General features: G+C 42.8%; 1 protein-coding gene across 3 annotated transcripts in view; it reads right to left on the bottom strand.

The window, feature by feature from the left end:
• LOC115466117 (zinc finger protein Gfi-1-like) overlaps positions 1 to 14,407 on the bottom strand; it is a 30,411-nt gene extending 16,004 nt beyond the window's left edge. Inside the window, exon 1 of one of the 3 annotated variants that reach the window (XM_030197159.1) lies at positions 13,271 to 14,407. The gene's annotated coding sequence lies outside the window, so the exon portion shown is untranslated. Of the gene's footprint in view, positions 1 to 2,860; positions 2,954 to 13,270 lie in introns of those variants that run through there. The other 2 variants (XM_030197161.1, XM_030197160.1) reach the window with 2 other exon arrangements.
• Positions 14,408 to 17,112: the final 2,705 nt, after the last annotated feature.

Below are 17,112 nucleotides of genomic sequence, written 5' to 3' on the forward strand. Positions count from 1 at the left end.
AATTACAGCTATGTCATGCAAGATTCCGCGTTAGGAGTCACAGACCTAGAAAGGGATCTGGGAGTCATCGTGGATAAGACGTTAAAAACTTCTGCTGTGTGCTGCGGCAGCTAAGAAAGCGCACAGAATGTTAGGTATTATTAGGAAAGGGATGGAAAACAAGAGGATGTTATAATGCCGTTGTATCTCTCCACGGTGCGACTGCACCTCGAATATTGTGTCCAATTCTGGTCGCCGCATCTCAAAAAAGATATAAAGGAATTGGAGAAGGTGCAGAGAAGGGTGATGAAAATGATAAAAGGGATGGAATGACTTCCCTATGAGGAAAGGCTGAGAAGGTTAGGGCTCTTCAGCTTGGAGAAAAGGCGGCTGAGGGGTGATATGATAGAAGTCTACAAGATAATGAGCGGAGTAGAGCGGACAGATGTGATGCATTTGTTTTAAATCTACCATATTCTAGCTTCATCTCGTGTTCTCTGGTTCTATTGTTGCTTGAAAGTGTAAACAAACAGGAGAAAGTTGTTTTTTTTTTTAACTCAGCGTGTAGTTGGACTCTAAACTCCGAAAGGCCAGCTGCTGTCACTACATTTTCCGGCAATGAGTTCCAAAGGGGGTTTGGTCTGATTCCTGAGGTTAAAGTCCATTGAATATTATTAAAAATTAAAATATATATATATTTTTAATGGGTTTTGCTGGGTTCTTGAAGCCTGGATTGGCCACTGTCTGAGACAGGATGCTGGGCTTGATGGACCCTTGGTCTTTTCCCAGTATAGTGGTGCTTATGACGGCCTGCAAGAGAGCGATTTGAACCCACCACCTTGCTAACATGGGGCAGGACCACTTGCTCTGAGCCACATCTCAACAGATGAGAATCACCCCCTTATATCTCTTGGTCCTGGACATACTTGGAAAACAAACAATATGTTTTAAATCCAGGGAATCTTTAATGCACAGTATCGTCTGGCTCTATTGAGCCACCTGGTGCTGCTTATGTTACTTTTTTTTCTTCCTCTAATAGAACAAAAAGGACTTCAGGCATTTCAGTTTCTCTTTTCCAGTAACTATCTTATGCGTTGCTCTTGTCCACTTTCATTGCACAGGGTTGGCCTCCCTCACAGCAGCCTTAAACAGCCCAACCTCTGCTCTCAGAACCCCCTGTGTTAAATATCTAAATGTTGGATTGTATGTGACTGGTTCTGATCCAGGTTCCCCTATTTTCTCTGTATCTGCCCTGTGTCAGAGGCACAGACTGAGCTAGGAAAACACTTCAGGGCATAGTAGAGGGTGTGAAAGAGACAGTCTCTCTTATACTCTGATCCTCAGGAGGTTTAGGACAGTCTTGTTAGAGGGTTTAATGGAGACAAACACTTTAATCTCAGGAGGGTTAGGACCAAGGAACACTGTCTTGTTAAAGTGTTCTAAACATCTGGGCTTATATTCCAGCCCCTGGTACTGTACAAATTCTCTCTTTAATGTTCCCCCGTCACATGAAAACCTCCCCAGTATCCTGATCGCTACTCCATTCCTGATCCCACTGTTCAGAGCTGTGCTGTCCAGTCAAACTCATTAGCTGGAGTGCCAGGTCCTGAACAAATGACAGAGATGGAGGAGCTGGATGTTTAGCCCCAGGACAGAGAGGAGAGGACATGCATTTCCCACTTCCTGCCCTTAGGACAGGAAGAACTTCTTGGAAAGTCTGGTTTTGAACTTATGTCCCAAGGCAGTGTGAGATTTATAGTTCCTGATCCTATCCATTGACAGGGCTGCCGGTCCCATAATGCACTAGGACCAGAAATCTAGGACTGGCTACTTTGCCACGTTCCAGGACAGCAGTTTGCCACCCCTACAAATCTAACCTTGGCTTCCAGGGCCAACTGTTAATCAGACTGAGTAATCACTGAGGGCAGAGTATGTCAAACCTCCCCTGCAGGCACAGGGCAGGAAGGGTTTCTGTATCCCAGTTACTGCTCCCATATCCATAGGAGCGAACTTTCCAAAATTATTGGGGGTGCTAAGCCCTGTGGAATTGAGGAACTGAGTTCGGTTCCCACTTCAGGCACAGGCAGCTCCTTGTGACTCTGGGCAAGTCACTTAACCCTCCATTGCCCCATGTAAGCCGCATTGAGCCTGCCATGAGTGGGAAAGAGCAGGGTACAAATGTTTAAAAAAAAAAAAATTCTCAGTATTGGGGGTGCTCAAGCACCTGCAGCATCCACAGAGTTGGCTCCTATGCCCATATCCCACTATAGCTTATTGGCTGGAATATCTGAGTAATGGTCTACAGGAAGAAGAGAGACAGAGAGTGAGTCACCCTACTCCACCTAACCCCTCCAACCTCACCACCAATCTTTTTGGCTCTGTCCCTGGCTAACCAAAATTCTGCCAGCCCCAGCATATCTGAATATTCCTTTTCGGTTGCAGGATGAGCAACCAAGAAATGTACAATGGAACTGAGCTCTGGATTATTATTATTATTACATAGTGTGAAATGATATACTTTTCTTGCTGTTCATATTAATAAATGTTTTCCTGCAGTTCATATTAATAAGCATAACTTTGCTAAATATGTAAGGAAAACATATTTATTGTTTTGTGTGGCTGGAAAAGAATTGACTGGGGATGGTGTGCGAATGGTAGCACTATGATGAGGAGGGGGGTGGGGAATGGAAAAGAATTGACTGGGGACAGGTGGGGATTGGGACCAGATTATGTGCCTGTGCACACACTGCGTCACCACAGAACAGGTACAGAATGAGCAGCAGGAGTGCAAACTACAACCACACACACACTCAAAATCTCCTAATCGAAATAATTTCAATGCAAAGCAAATGAGATCAAATAAGTGAAGCCCAGAACTCACCAAAGTGTCTTAATACGAAGGCAGTTGGAGGCAGCTGGTTATTTCTCCTGTTAAAGCCTTTGCATGTCTTTGCCACACCAATGTGTGCAAGTTTTGGACTCCCACCAGACTGAAGGAGCACAGTTTTAACACTTTGCCATGTGCTCAGAGAGGAAACATCTTGTGGTTTTTAACAGGAATTGGTAAACTCCCAGCTGCAATGAAAACAGAAAGCCACTCACTGGGGCGGTGGGAGTGGAGGAGAGCGAGGATAAGGTTGATACAGTTAGATGCCAATGATCAAAGGTAAACACAGACAGTAGCGCCGTCCTAGCACCTGCATTTACCAGCGCAGAATGATCAGAGGGGTCTAGCGCAGCAAACGAGCACACCAGGCCTTAGCGCAGAAAGCGTGCAAATGTAGTCAAGCATATTTAAACGAGGTCATTTTGTATTCCTCACCAATGCTTAGAAAAGAGCGCCTGAAGCAAAGGTGCGCTACAACTGCAAAAAATAACGCCAGGGCTGAGTAGGTGTTAGGGTGTCGGAAGAGAGGATTTCCCATGCTTCTCTCCTGATTCTTTCTGCAAAATCTACCAGTTTTGATTGCTTTTGGAAGCAAAAAAGGAAATTAAAAATGCTTGTATTTAGGTTCCAGAAAACAGATGCCAATGTGAGCTTCACGTTTTGGTTTACCAGGCAGATGCGTGCAGGAGCTGAGGCTTACCACTGACCTCTTCTGCGCATGCATGCTCATAACAGAATAATCCGTTTGTGTGTCTAAAATGTAAACTTCAACAAAAGAGATGAGGTGAAGATGTGATTCCATCTGCCCCCATGAAAGGAGAGTTTAATTTTACTTCCATTTGATGTCAATGGGCTGTGTTGGCACTGCCATGCAACTTAGTGATTTTCAATTTTATTTCATGATATATATCTACATATGGGAAGCTGTAAAAAAAAAAAAATCCTTTATTCACTTTTTAAGGCATTGCCTAATGGAACAGATAGACCACCACAGGCAGTCCCTTACTTCTAACAAGCGTTTGCCATTGCTTTGAGTGACTCAGTTTGATGGCAAGCTCTGCCTACTGGCATCACCCCAAGTAATGAATCAGATACACTCATGCCACCTCATGTTCTTACTCCAACCTCCTTGCTCCTAAGTGTGCCTTTAGGGGAGGTTTGACAAGCCCTGCCCTCAGTGAGGCTGATTAACAGTTAATCTGGTCCTGGAAGCCAAGGTTAGATTTGTAGAGGTGTCAAACTGCAGTCCTGGAAGTCTGCAAACTAGACAAAAGTTTTCAGGATATCCCTAATGATTATGCAGGAGATCTATTGGTATGCAAATATATTCATGCATATTCACTAAGGATATCCTGAAACCTGACTCATTTGCAGCCCTCTGGTATTACAGTTTGACACCCCTGGACCCAAGCTCTTCATAACAGAGCTTTCAAGATACCAGCTCCAGGAGGGACATTTTGGGCTAGTCCAGGATTTCTGACCTTACCCTGGTGCATTATGAGACCTAGAGCATTGAACTATAAATCCCACACTGCCTTGGGACATAAGTTCAAAAGGAGGCCGAGAAGTTCTTCCTGTTTTGTGTATGGTGTACAGCGCTGCGTATGCCTTGTAGTGCTATAGAAATGATAAGTAGTAGTAGTAGTCCTAAGGGCAGGAAGTGGGAAACGCATGTCCTCTCCTTTCTGTCCTGGGGCTAAACGTCCAGCTCCTCCATCTCTGTCGTCTGTTCAGGACCTGAGACTCCAGCTGATGAGTTTGAACAGCACAGTTCTGAACAGTAGGTTCGGGAATAGAGTAGATATCAAAATATTGGGGAGATTTTCATGTGATTGGGGAACATTAAAGAGACTTTCCATTAATCCCCCTCTTCTAGGAGAATTTGTACAGTATCAGGGGCTGGAATATTAGCTCAGGAGGTTAGGACAAGACACTCTCCCTGGTACCTCTTAACAAGACAGTCTCCCTTGTACCCTCTGTCTTCCTTGGTCCTAAACCTTCTGAAGTTAGTGTTTTCCTTGTACCCTCTAACAAGACAGTCTAACCTCAGGAGCTGTAGAACTACTACTACTACTACTTAGCATTTCTATAGCGCTGCCAGGGTTACTCTCACTTATACTGTCTAATCTTAGGAGGTTTAGGACAGTCTCTATCATGCCAGCTGCTATGCCCTGAAGTATTTTCCAGGCTCAGTCTGTGCCTCTGATACAGGACAGATAATGAAAAAGTAAGGGAACCTGCACCAGAACCAATGTAGACATTTAACACACCATGTTTCAGGAGCTGAGGTTGGGATGGTGTGAGGGTAGTCAACCCTGTGCACTTAATATCTTATGTGTTGCTTTTGTCCCCTTAATACAGGCAGTGGAAAAGAGAAACTGAAATGCCTGAAGTCCTTTTTGTTGCATTAGAGGGAGAAAACAAAAAAGTAATGTAAGCTGCACCGGGTGGCTCAATAGAGCCTGACGATACTGTGCATTAAAGATTTCCTTTGTTTTTAAATCCTGCAATATTGCTATTTGTTTTCTAAGTGTGTCCAGGACCAAGAGGTATAAGGGGGAGAAAAAGAGGGGGAACTTTCATTGGGTGAGCCACGGCTCGGAGCAAGTGGTCCTACCCCATATTGCAGAGGTTGTGGGTTTGAATCTCTCTACTACTATTTAACATTTCTAGAGCGCTACAAAGTGTACGCAGCGCTGTACAAACACAGAAGAAAGACAGTCCCTGCTCAAAGAGCTTACAATCTCTCTTGCAGGACGTCTCCCCTACCTGTTTTTCATCTGCGTGGAGGAAAAAGTGAGGACTGAGTAACTGGCTGACTGGTGGCCTGGCAGCTAAAGAGCCTTTGATCAAATATAGGAGGTTGCAGGTTCTAGTCTAGCTTAGTCAAGAGCTAGGTGGGCGCAGAGCAGGTTAAGTGGTGTGGGTGGAGGGGGCAATATGTGTACTGAGTATGTTTCGTGAAAACTCAATAACTGTGGATGGGCCACCAGCAGCCAGGGTTATGCTGCTTTTTCCTATGAAAGTAGGCCAAAAAAATTAGTAAAACTACCTGCTGCTCATCAATTGGAGCATGTGGGAGTCAAACCCACAACTTCACTGTTACTGACCCAGCACCTAACCTTTAGGCCAGACAGACTTTCACACTAGTGACTTTTCGGAACTTATACTTCTCCTCTTTTGGGTGCAGAGCTCTGTAGGAGAAAGAAGAGTACATGGATAGAAGCCAACTTTCATGAGCTACTGGTGGCTCAAAGTTAAAATCCACCTAGTGATATGCACGTTGTCAAGGGCTCAACACCCAAGTTTTTTCTACCTGAAAGACATTACAGTTATTAAAATGCAAGAGCTCATAAGTTGAACTGTTTCTTAACAAATAATAAAATGTTTTCTGTAATCAGAGTTTCAGTACACTGTAATCATTTAAGGTGAAATCCTACCACCAGCCCTGGTCTCTTATCTTCTCCAGTGTCTGTCACGGTCACCGTCCCCCACCCCCAGTAGAGCTGATAATCACAGGGAACCCGTTTTTCTTAAGCAAAAGTTACCTTCACCAATCTTTTACAAAAGGTCTTTCTCTTAGGAAGTAAGAAACTCCGTGATAGTATTCCGTATTTGGCAATCAAGCCACTGGTAACTAGTTAGAGAAAATTGAAAAGGGCCCTTTTGCAGTGTGAGTATATAAGGAAGCCAGAGGGTCATCTTTTCTCTTTCCAGAAGAAATGATGTGAGAACTTCCTTGAGCAGGGTAGAACTTTACTGGTTAGTTAGTTGCTAGGAAATTGCTTTTAAACTTGGGGAAAGGTAGACAGAGTTTAAATGCTAAACATTAGACACTGAGATTAAACTCTGTCTACCTTTCCCCAAGTTTAAAAGCAATTTCCTAGCAACTAAGTAATCTCAGTTGCTAGGAAATTGCTTTTAAACTTGGGGAAAGGTAGACTGAGATGACTGATGTTTAGCATTTAAACTCTTTCTCTAATGTTGGCTTTTAAACTTGGGGAAAGGCAGACAGAGTTTAAATGCTAATTTCCTAGCAACTGAGTTTAAATGCTAGACATTAGACACTGAGATTACTTAGGCTCCCTTTACTAAATAAGTAGAGTACATAAGGAATAAGCTTTTGTTTGTTGAGCGTTTAATGTCTCTAAAGTTAAAACTATTACAATTCCATAGGCTACCAGTTAAGGGACTATTCTAGACTTTAAAACAAAAGAATACCTAAGCAGGACATTCGAAGGAGGATAAAACTCTTCTTTGCTGGGAAATTGCTTTTAAACTTGGGGAAAGGTAGCCTTAAATGCTAAACTAGTTCATAGGCTTGCAGTTAAGGCCTTGACTATTCTAGAGTTTACCATACCATCAGTGTAGAGCAGAACTGATTTTCACAGTTTAGTTTGCATCACAGCTTAGCTTCCACAGCCCTCTTCCCTGTAGTTTTAAAAACTTGAATTTTCTGCTACAGCATTAACAGCCTCTAGGAGCCTATTCAGTCACCTACCTCAGGTAAAAAAAAAAAAAAAGGACCTATATGTAATATGTGAACTGCTTTAATTGTAACCACAGGCAGTATATCAAACCCATCCCCTTTCCAGGGCCATTTCTAACATATATATTCATGTTTTTGGATTTTTCACTGTTTCAATTAGTATGTTAAAGCTATAATATGCATGAAAAAAATTCCCATTAAAATTTGTTAGTGCATGTTAAATTGAAGTTGTGGGTTGACTTAGGTATGGTTTATTGTAACCTTGTCGCATTATCTTGGCCTTACCAGGTTTCTGTCTTCAGGCACTCCAAGTAGCAATGAATTCTGCAGTATGGCTTTTGGTAGACCTTTCACCATCTGAACATAGCTATGCATTTGAAGCAACTGGTGGATACCGGTCTGCGGTAGGATTTTATATAAAGCATTGAAGATTCACTATAACTAAACATTAATGTTGGGATATCAAAGATTACTTTTCGACAGGCATGTTGCCAGATCAATGTTCTGCTCTCCAATACACATTTAGAGGTTAGTCTGACGCTTCCCCTTTGCTTACCTTCAAGGCTTAAAATGTATCAGGCTATGGCCATGTCTAAGGAACAAATATTGGACGATGCTGGACTGTATATTGCTGATTTTTCTTATGTATACACTGTTATTTTGACTTGTATGTTTTTTTGTGCTATGATGCCCGGGAAAAGGGCAGATTAAAAAATTAAATTTCAATTTAGCAAGTATTAATGAATGGTCTGGCTATACTAGATGTATGCAATCAGCTACATGAGGTAAACCATTGCAGCACCCCATCATCTAAAGTTTGAGCTTTGTTAACCAGGTTAGAGTATTATACATGTGCTGTTCTGTCATTACCTACGGAGTATCATCTGTTTGCTGGAAATGCAGTTGGTGTAGGGTCACTTTTTTTTTTTTTACATTTCCACATAAGAGGATACTAGGCTATAATGGACTCACCCAGTAAAGCTAGTTTCCAACAGTAGTCAAGCCAGGGTACAAGTACATGGCAGAACCCCAACTAGTAACATTCCATGCTACCCATCCCAGGACAGGCAGTGGCTTCCCCATGTCCATCTCAATAACAGACTATGGACTTTTCCTCAAGGAACTTGTCCAGTCCTTTTTTTTTTTTTTAAACCCCAGATATGCTAACTGCTGTTACCACATCCTCTGGGGAAAGATTTTCACTCAACAAATTGTTAAGCTCTGGAACTATTTCCTCTTACTTGCATGTAACTTGGTGTCCCCTGGTTTTTGTACTTTTGGAACAAGAAAAATCAATTTACTTCTATTTATTCTACACCACTCAAGATTTTGTAGACCTCAATCTTATCTCCTCTCAGCTGTCTGTGTTTTCCAAACTGAACAGCCCTCCTCTTTAGCCTTTCAAATGAGTGAAGTTCCATCTCCAGTTTCATTGCTTTTTCTTTGAACCTTTTCTAATTCTGCTATATAGCATTGGAGACTAGGAACATCTTTCCAGAAGTCTGAGAGGCCTCAACAGCCTTTTTTATTCCTAGGTTGCTAATTCTCAAGCCATTGTTTTGAGAATGGAAGTACTGAAGTACCTGGAATCTTAGTACTACAAAACAAAAAACAGCCACCAGACCTTAATTGTTGTAGAGTGTGATAAAGTCACATCCAGGATAGTTGGGCTAAGGCAGTGTCAGAGTGAAATACAAGTCCCAGAAGGCATTGCAGGCAAGGAGCCAGGGGGTGAGATGAGGAACCCGGACTGGACTCCTAGCTGCAATGGGGGAAGACATGGGTGTAAGATGGTAGGATGTATATATGGGCCGCTACTAGGGTGAAAAAGAGTTAGGAAACCTTGTGTGCAGGAGCTCATCATTAGTCTAATGCTTAACTCAGCTGGTATGGGGGAAGCTAATGGAAGGAGAATGATTGGTTGTGAGAGCAGAAGCCAGGGATTGATTAGGCAGGTGGGGAGGAGTCCCAGAGAAGCAGTTGCAGGCTGAAAACCCTTGGGTAAGAGAGGTCCATAAAGTACTGAAGCAGGCTGAAATCCCTTGGGTGTGAGGAATTCCCAAAAGTATTTGCAGGCTGAAAATCCTTGGGTAAGGGAGGTCCCTAAAGTATTGAATTTACCAGTGAAGCTGATGCAGGGTGAAATCCCTTGGGTATGAGGAGTCCCTGGGGTGTTGAACTCTCCTGAAGGTAAAGAGAGTAGAAGGTAGAAACTGCTGCTTTGTGACTGAACTGTGAGGATGAACTGAAAGAACTGCTTCTATTTGGAATTGAACTACTGTTTATTGTGCACTGGCTAAAGAACCCGGACTGGAGCTGACTGTGAGCCTGTATTGAATCCTGATATGTGCTGATAGCCTACTGCTTAAAGGGGACTATTTGCCACACACTTTCAGGGTGGCTTACATGTGCTTAAGATTGAAGGTGAATGCTGCTGTTGGAACTGTGTATCAGGTCTACTAGAAACCTGCATGTAATAAAGTCTTTAAGATTGAAGTTGCGGGTGGACATTTATTTCTTGACTGTACCAGGAGCCTGTGGCTGGAGGAGATTGTTCTATCCTTGGCTGCACCTAGAGGTAACTGGTTACAAGAGCAACTTAGCTTGTAAAGTATTTGTAATCGTTCACTGTAAGCCACCAACCAAGAGGAAGAATAATGAAACTAAAACATTTTGCTAATCTCCAGGCAATTCCCATGAGTCCACTTGGTCTGTGCTATTTGACATTGCCACTAGGAAGTGCAAGCATTTATCCATAGTTAAGAAACGATGGCAAATAATCACTGAAAACCACCCAATGGTACTCAAGAGGAAGGCAGGGAGTATATCCAGAAATAAGGGAGGTTTTCTGACTAGCTTGTTGGGCCAAGTGCATAAGCTTAGAAGGTGGTTAAAATGAAATAGCTATCAAGTACTCAAGAGATTGTAGTCTCTTAAGTTCAAGAGGTGACATAGAAAGTAAGTTTTGTACCGGCAGGCATGAAGGGTTAAGTAACTTTCAAAAGTAACAAGGGCTGTCAATGACAGAAGTGGGATTTGAACTCCTAGCTTCCCTAGATCTCAGCTTGTTGCCCTAAATCCAGGACTAACCCTCAACTGACTGCCTTACTGTACAAGAATTGGAAGGTGACGTTCCATATTTATGTCCAGCTAAAAAAAAAAAAAATTCTTGTCTAAACTGATCATCCATCTTAGCTAGAGCTCAAGCTTTTCTATTTGTGATAATGTCATTGACTTCCTTGCTGCTCTACTAGCAACATCTTGCATAGAAACCTTTTCACACTTTTGAATTATGATTTTTCACACCTTCTTGGAAGATGGAGGGTGAGCACTGTGTGAAAATCTAACTCCACTAATCACCCTAGCTTCTTACTGTTAGCACATTTTGCAGCTATGAAGTCCAAATTGACAACAATTAAAATAGTGGTTTGCTAGCTGGGAAACAAATAATCAGCTACCACTCTACTAATCCCTGTCAGCTTCCTGTACTCAAGCTTAAACTCTTTCCTGCTAGTCCTTGAAATCCTGAGGTAGAAGGGTCATCTGGTGTGGTATTTTCCATAATGTAGGGGTAGTTTTTGATCCCACACTATGGGGCTCATTTTCAAAGCAGATAGACTTACAAAGTTACATTACTATGGAGTTTTCTAAGGCTAAGTGCTTTGAAAATGGGCTTCTCTCTAACATAATACAACTCTGCTGTTCATGGAGAAAGATTAGGCTGTCACAAATATGGCAGTACATTTAACTTAAGCATTTGCCTGTTGACTATGGCAATCTGCTTGATACTGAAGCCTTCACCAGACCTAAAGATTTGTCTCTGACATTCAGCCTGACTCTGGTATCGGTCTTTCCCGCACACATCTGAACAAGTCAAGTCTCTTAATATTCCTACTTCAGCCACTGCTTATGCAACATATCCAACTTCTTAATTAGCAGAAGGTGAAACACATCTTTAGTAAGACACTGTGAATGTTTTATTGTATCAACGTTTAAAGTACAGATGGGTTTTTTTTTTTGTACAATGCATTTGTTTTTAAAATAGAAGCTGGCTACAATGAAGAAAGGTGGAGCTCATTACATGAGTACACCAGTAACACAAAGGGCAGGCTGACGTCTAGTGACAGTATGGTATCTTTTATTCTTGGTGGCATTCTCACAGTCTCTAGTGGGCAGCAGAAGGAACAACATTTCTGGTAGACTTAAAAGGCAGTACCCAGAAGCAAGCTGGGCAACTTGCATTCTCTCTCTCAAGCACTAGACAGTCACTTTGCAGAAAGAAGATCTCTGCCCCTAAGACCATTTTATGGGCTAGCCGTATTTCTAGATTAGTACTTGGTGAAAGTGGTATTGGACTGCTCCATGCTGCCTCACGGTGGAGTACAATTGCATGAGCAAGCAAGTAATTAATGAGTGAAATTCATAATCCATTTTCACCAAGCACTAACTCTTTTTCAAATAGTAAAATACGTTGGAGTCATAAAGTAAAGAGGAAATTGCCAACTCTACATTTCTGTATTCATCTAATACATCTACAAACGGCACCATACAGAACAGGCCTACTTCGCACAGTACCGAGTCAACATTCAGTGACCCGAATTAGTCTCAGCTTGGCAAGGGCACTGCCTGAACAGCTTATAGGCTGTGACCAGATATGCTGTAACACGCAACCCACGGGATCTTCTAGTAGAAGTGGACGGGCCACGGAAAAGGTGCCCCCCCTCCCCAAACTGAGTAAACCTTAAATTCACTTCTGCCGCTGTGAACTGCCTTAGTAAATACGCACGGTGGGCAGGAATTTATTATACAGAACAGGTGGTTCAATTTGGCACTATTTTTGACCAAAATAACAGTAACTTAAATATAGCAAGAGGAAAAAAATAAGGAAAATCTTTTATCTTACAAATACTTATTTTTCTCTACTTTTAAGGAGCTACAGGCCTTGAACGATTGTTATAGTGAAGGTTCAGAAAACACCGTGGGCTATTGCCTTCTTTTGGACTGCTTTCACAGCCCTAGCACTTAGAGGCGAGTCTGATATGTTAGTTTACTTTCATAGTCTTCTGCCCCCTTTGTGTTGTGTGTATGAATAGGTGGATTTTGTTTGTTTTCATGTCTCTTTCTTGTGGGCTATGATTCTATCAACGTGGCATTTTCTAAAAGATCACATGAAACAGCCCGTCAGTCCCGTTACTGCAGTCCCTTCCAGGTTCATTAGGGATTTTCTATCCTGCCCATCAAAGCCAGTCTGAGCAACTTAGAATCTAACTCGGGAGACACCTAGCAAGTCCTATGTTCAGAATCTTCACATGAGAGATTTGTATTCCAAGAATACAGCGCATGCAAAGCTCTCGTGCTTATTCATTGTGAATATTCAACTTGGCAAGGTTGGTCTGCCCTGAGGACTGGGTTGAGAAATGGACTCCGTTCTCGGACTTGACGGTAAAAGCTACAACACTGGACGTGTTCTATTTCTTGACTTGAATCCCAGCTGGAGAAACTGGGAACGATGGGACGTGTGGGCACTGTTTATGGCCTCCTGGCAAGGAAAGTCACCGCTGGTGCATAATAGTGACCTGCCCTGGCTTGCACATAGTCCTGAATTCTAGAGGGAAATAGGCTCTGTGGTGAACAGTGCAACTGTTTGGGGGGGGGGGGGGGGGGTTAAAAGGAAGATAACAGGGTCGGTGTGAAGGCCTAAACAGAAGCCATTTCTGATTGATTTGGAAGCCCCAGTACAGGCTGCTAAATGATGCAGTACACAACAAAGTAACCAAAGCTTCCAAAATGCTGAGGATTTTTTCTGTTACTATTCTCAGGTGCTCTAGTTGACTTTTTGACCAATGCTGACTTTCTTTCACACTCCCCTCTCCATGGTCATTATTACCTTTCCCTGCCCAGTCCCTGTCTCTTACCTCTGAGTTTATGTATATTTGTTTGGAATCTGTCAAGGGCAGGGGCCCTCTATCCAGTCCTTGGGACACACCAAGCCAGGATCTCCATATTCATTGTAGATATTCTGAAAATCTGACAGCCTGGGTTGAAAACCTCTGATCTAGGATTTATCTAGGACAATGAAATATATACTCAACAAATGAAATTAAATGTACCTATTGGGCTCATTCTACACCTTGGCCCCAACACTTACACGCGTTTTACTACAAGTTACACGCTTTGGATAGTACACTTAGGTGTGTCTATGAAGGATGCTCGTAGACACGCCTAACTTCTGGCTCATCAATTCTAGTTTGCAGTAGTATTTCTGGGGGGGGGGGGGGGGTCTTGGAGCATAGATGCTATTGTGCAATAGGCACCTCACTGGAGCCAATAAGATTTGCTCCTTCTGTGTTCATTTCTCCTCCTTGCCCTTCTCCCCCCTTCTGTTGAAACTTTCTACACAGCATCTCCGCCTTGCACCTAAACCAAGGACCATCCCACCTGGGTTCAGAGATAAATCCCCCATCTCCATGCTCAACCGAGCTGCCCCAACCACCATCAAATTTCCTGCATTCAAGGGGGAGTTTGAGCCACAGTCCTGTACTCATGGTACAGTTATACAGGCTAATCTTCAAATACTATACACAAGTATAAGCTAGGAACCGGTATGACAGAGCCCCAGTAACAGCAATAAGACCATTCTGAGTGTACGCCAGTCAAAAACCTTTATCCTTCAGCCTTATCAGCTAGGCCAGTCACAAATCACTTATAAACCGATGAAATTTAGATATATGCAATGTCAAACTTCACTCCTGTACTACATATTCAGTCTGTACAAGTAGAAATTGATATAAAAGAGAAGGGTGAGGGACACCATAGAAACTAAAGAACCTGGGGACAAAGCTCTCACACTAGCTTGACTAATGGACTGGACCATTGAGGGTAAGAAAAATGGAATTTGGAACTGTTGCATGTGATCTATTGCTTTTCCCTCTTGGCACTTCCCATGAGAACAAGGAGTCAGTCCCTCTTTCAGTAGCTCCCCCTTCCCTCCTAGTCTCATAGGATGACAGTCCTCCACTGTCGGCCCCTGTAACCTTGCTGGGACAAGGGCAACTGGGTGGGTTAAGCGTGCTTTTTCAGGCCATGTTTCTTATACTTAATGTGGAGAAGCTGGTGGCCAGGTCCCACTCACCCCTCTCCCATTCTCCAAAGAGACACCAGCAAGCAGGAACCAGTTCAAGCTCTCTACTAGTCTTTAAACAAGAAAAAACCCCACAAAAACTGATCGATACTTGCAAACGCTACTCTCGGAGGGGAATGCATTACCACCTCTTTTTGGTATAGCCCACTCCTTGCTTAACCTCCATGCTCCACTTGTCCGTTCTATGATTTATGTTAGGAAATGTACATGTAATTTGCTTGTTGCGTTCAGGTCTCTGTATGAGGTGTATTTTCGAAGGTTTGGCAACACAAATGCAGCATACTTGTATGTATGTATGTATATATATATTTTTTTTAAATATATTTAAAATATACAGTTATAAATAGCAACAGGCCTCACTTAGGCATATTAATATAGGTTTACAGTAACATTGTAATTCAAGGAAAAGTGGGTGGGATTAGTGTTCTTGGCATGGGAATGAGATGGGGTACAGGTGGAGTGCCCTTGAACATCAGTGCTGGTTGAGACCGTCGTAAAGAGAGAAACTCTCTCGACAACCGCTGTGGGGGCAGTGGGAGGACAAAACGAATCGGAAGGATGGCCAGATTCTGAAGAAAAAGGTAGAGAGAATATTCAAGAGCTCAGATAGAGAACTAACTAGTCTGCCTCCCCAAAGTTTGTTTTGACGTTATCTACAAAGGAGGAGTTGCTAAGTCAAGAAACATTGTATGTAGCAGCCTGCGAAGAATCGGGTGGACAGTCCTCCCGTGAGTTTGTCACCAGTACTGGAGCAACTGGGAGCAGGTCCGTAGTGGACGTGCACACCAGTGGAAAGTGGGGACTAGTGGCTGGACTGTTACGAAGCCCAAAGGTTGCTGAAAATTTCCATTTGTGTGATTTGGTGTTGAGGAAAAAGAGAGCCTAGACTTTGAGCAATGATTTTTCTCTATCACTCCAAGGAAGTGTTTCTCAGCCTAGTCCTGCAGCAGGGTAGATAGTGCAAAAAACTCTTCTATCATCCTTACCCAAAGCAGCAGCCATATCTTGTGCATGTTGATCGTAGATAGAGGAAAAATCTGGTGGCTACTGGGGAGGGGGTGGTCTTGGATTGCAAGACCAAGTTGAGAAGACTGTCCATGAGGAATGGCATTCATGCACAACTTCCCTTCTTCATGAAAACCTTACACAGTGAACTGCCAGCTGGGAAAACCACCAGGATCTGACCTGACAACAAAAAGCACATCTGCACCGGTTTAATGGGAATGAGTGGCCACCAGATAATCATGTGCATTCGAGAAGATACCACCAACATATGAATCTTTCTGTAACACTTTCACAAAAGAGCTAACAGGGAGCATCATTTTCCTTAATGGTGACGTCATGAATGCTATACACTGTCTCATGTCACCACCTGCCCGATGACAAAACCATTTGACTTCCCTTTCTGAACTGTTCTGGATATTTAACAGGAGGGAACAATGAAAGCAAGAATCGAAGCAGCTTTATTTGACCAACACTGTGACAAAGGATCTCTACGTAAATCAAACACTGGAGATTGACTGGGGGTTATGGCTATGGACCAAGAATGAAACTGAGCAGATGAAGTGGACTTTTCTGTTCTTATAATAATATGTGGCATCGTTGACATCACTAGCAAACAAAAATATTCTTTCTGGTCGTAGTTTGACATCTGGCTGCAGCGACAAGCTAACATGGATGGAACCATTTTTAATTCATGTTAGGGGTAACTATATTAAAGGAAATAACTGGAAAGGGTTATTCACTAGGATAAGCTTGGGAAGAAAGTGAACAATATAACAAGAAGAGGGTGTCACATAAGAATTTAGGTTACTTAAGCATCATCTGTATCTTGAGTTAAGAGAGATTCCATATCTCTCTCTACAACTTTAAGTTATGAAATGATTTCAGGTCATGAGGGTCAGCCCGAGCAGCTCCTGTCCCACTTCTCTTAAATTATTTAGAAATCCAGGGCAATATATAAACTGATGTAGCCCATCCCTGAATGACCTGCAGCCCTCCCATATGGACCCTCTGCCAAAGTAGGTTGGCTCAATTGTAAAAGCAGGGTTACAAGACTTTAGAATGCTTTCAATGCTTTAAGCAGAAGCAACATGATCATTGCACGGAGAACGCATGGGGTGTGATGGTTTATCAACGAGTGGGCCCTGTAAGCTCATGGCACCTTGTTCCTGCTTACTTCACTCACTTACAGGCCTTCCCCTCCGTGTGGGAGCCTACAATGTTTAATAGAGGATTTTCACCAGTATTTGAGGGTGTAGCATTCAAAAGACGGGCAGACAGCAAGGTCGCTGTAGGGTTGGACAATTTGTAAAAAAAAAAAAAAAAATACTATTTGGGGGGGTGGGGGGGTCAGTTCAAGCTGAAAACAGAAATTTGAACCCTAAAATTTGGATTTTCTGTACTCTGAGGAGTTTTGTGGTCTGGAATAAAATACCTCAACTGCACGATTTGAAGACCTGCTTAGTAAAGGGCTTAGTCTAAAAGATATATGCACTGCTATCAGCTGTGGATCCTACCTCCACTCGTATGGCAGCCTGGGAACAGGATTTAAACTCTAATGGAAAACAGGGGAACGGGCTTGAAATATTTCAAGTTATGGCTTGGCCAATCTGT

This window comes from Microcaecilia unicolor, chromosome 3, assembly GCF_901765095.1.
Source record: "Microcaecilia unicolor chromosome 3, aMicUni1.1, whole genome shotgun sequence".
Taxonomy (NCBI): Eukaryota; Metazoa; Chordata; class Amphibia; order Gymnophiona; family Siphonopidae; genus Microcaecilia; species Microcaecilia unicolor.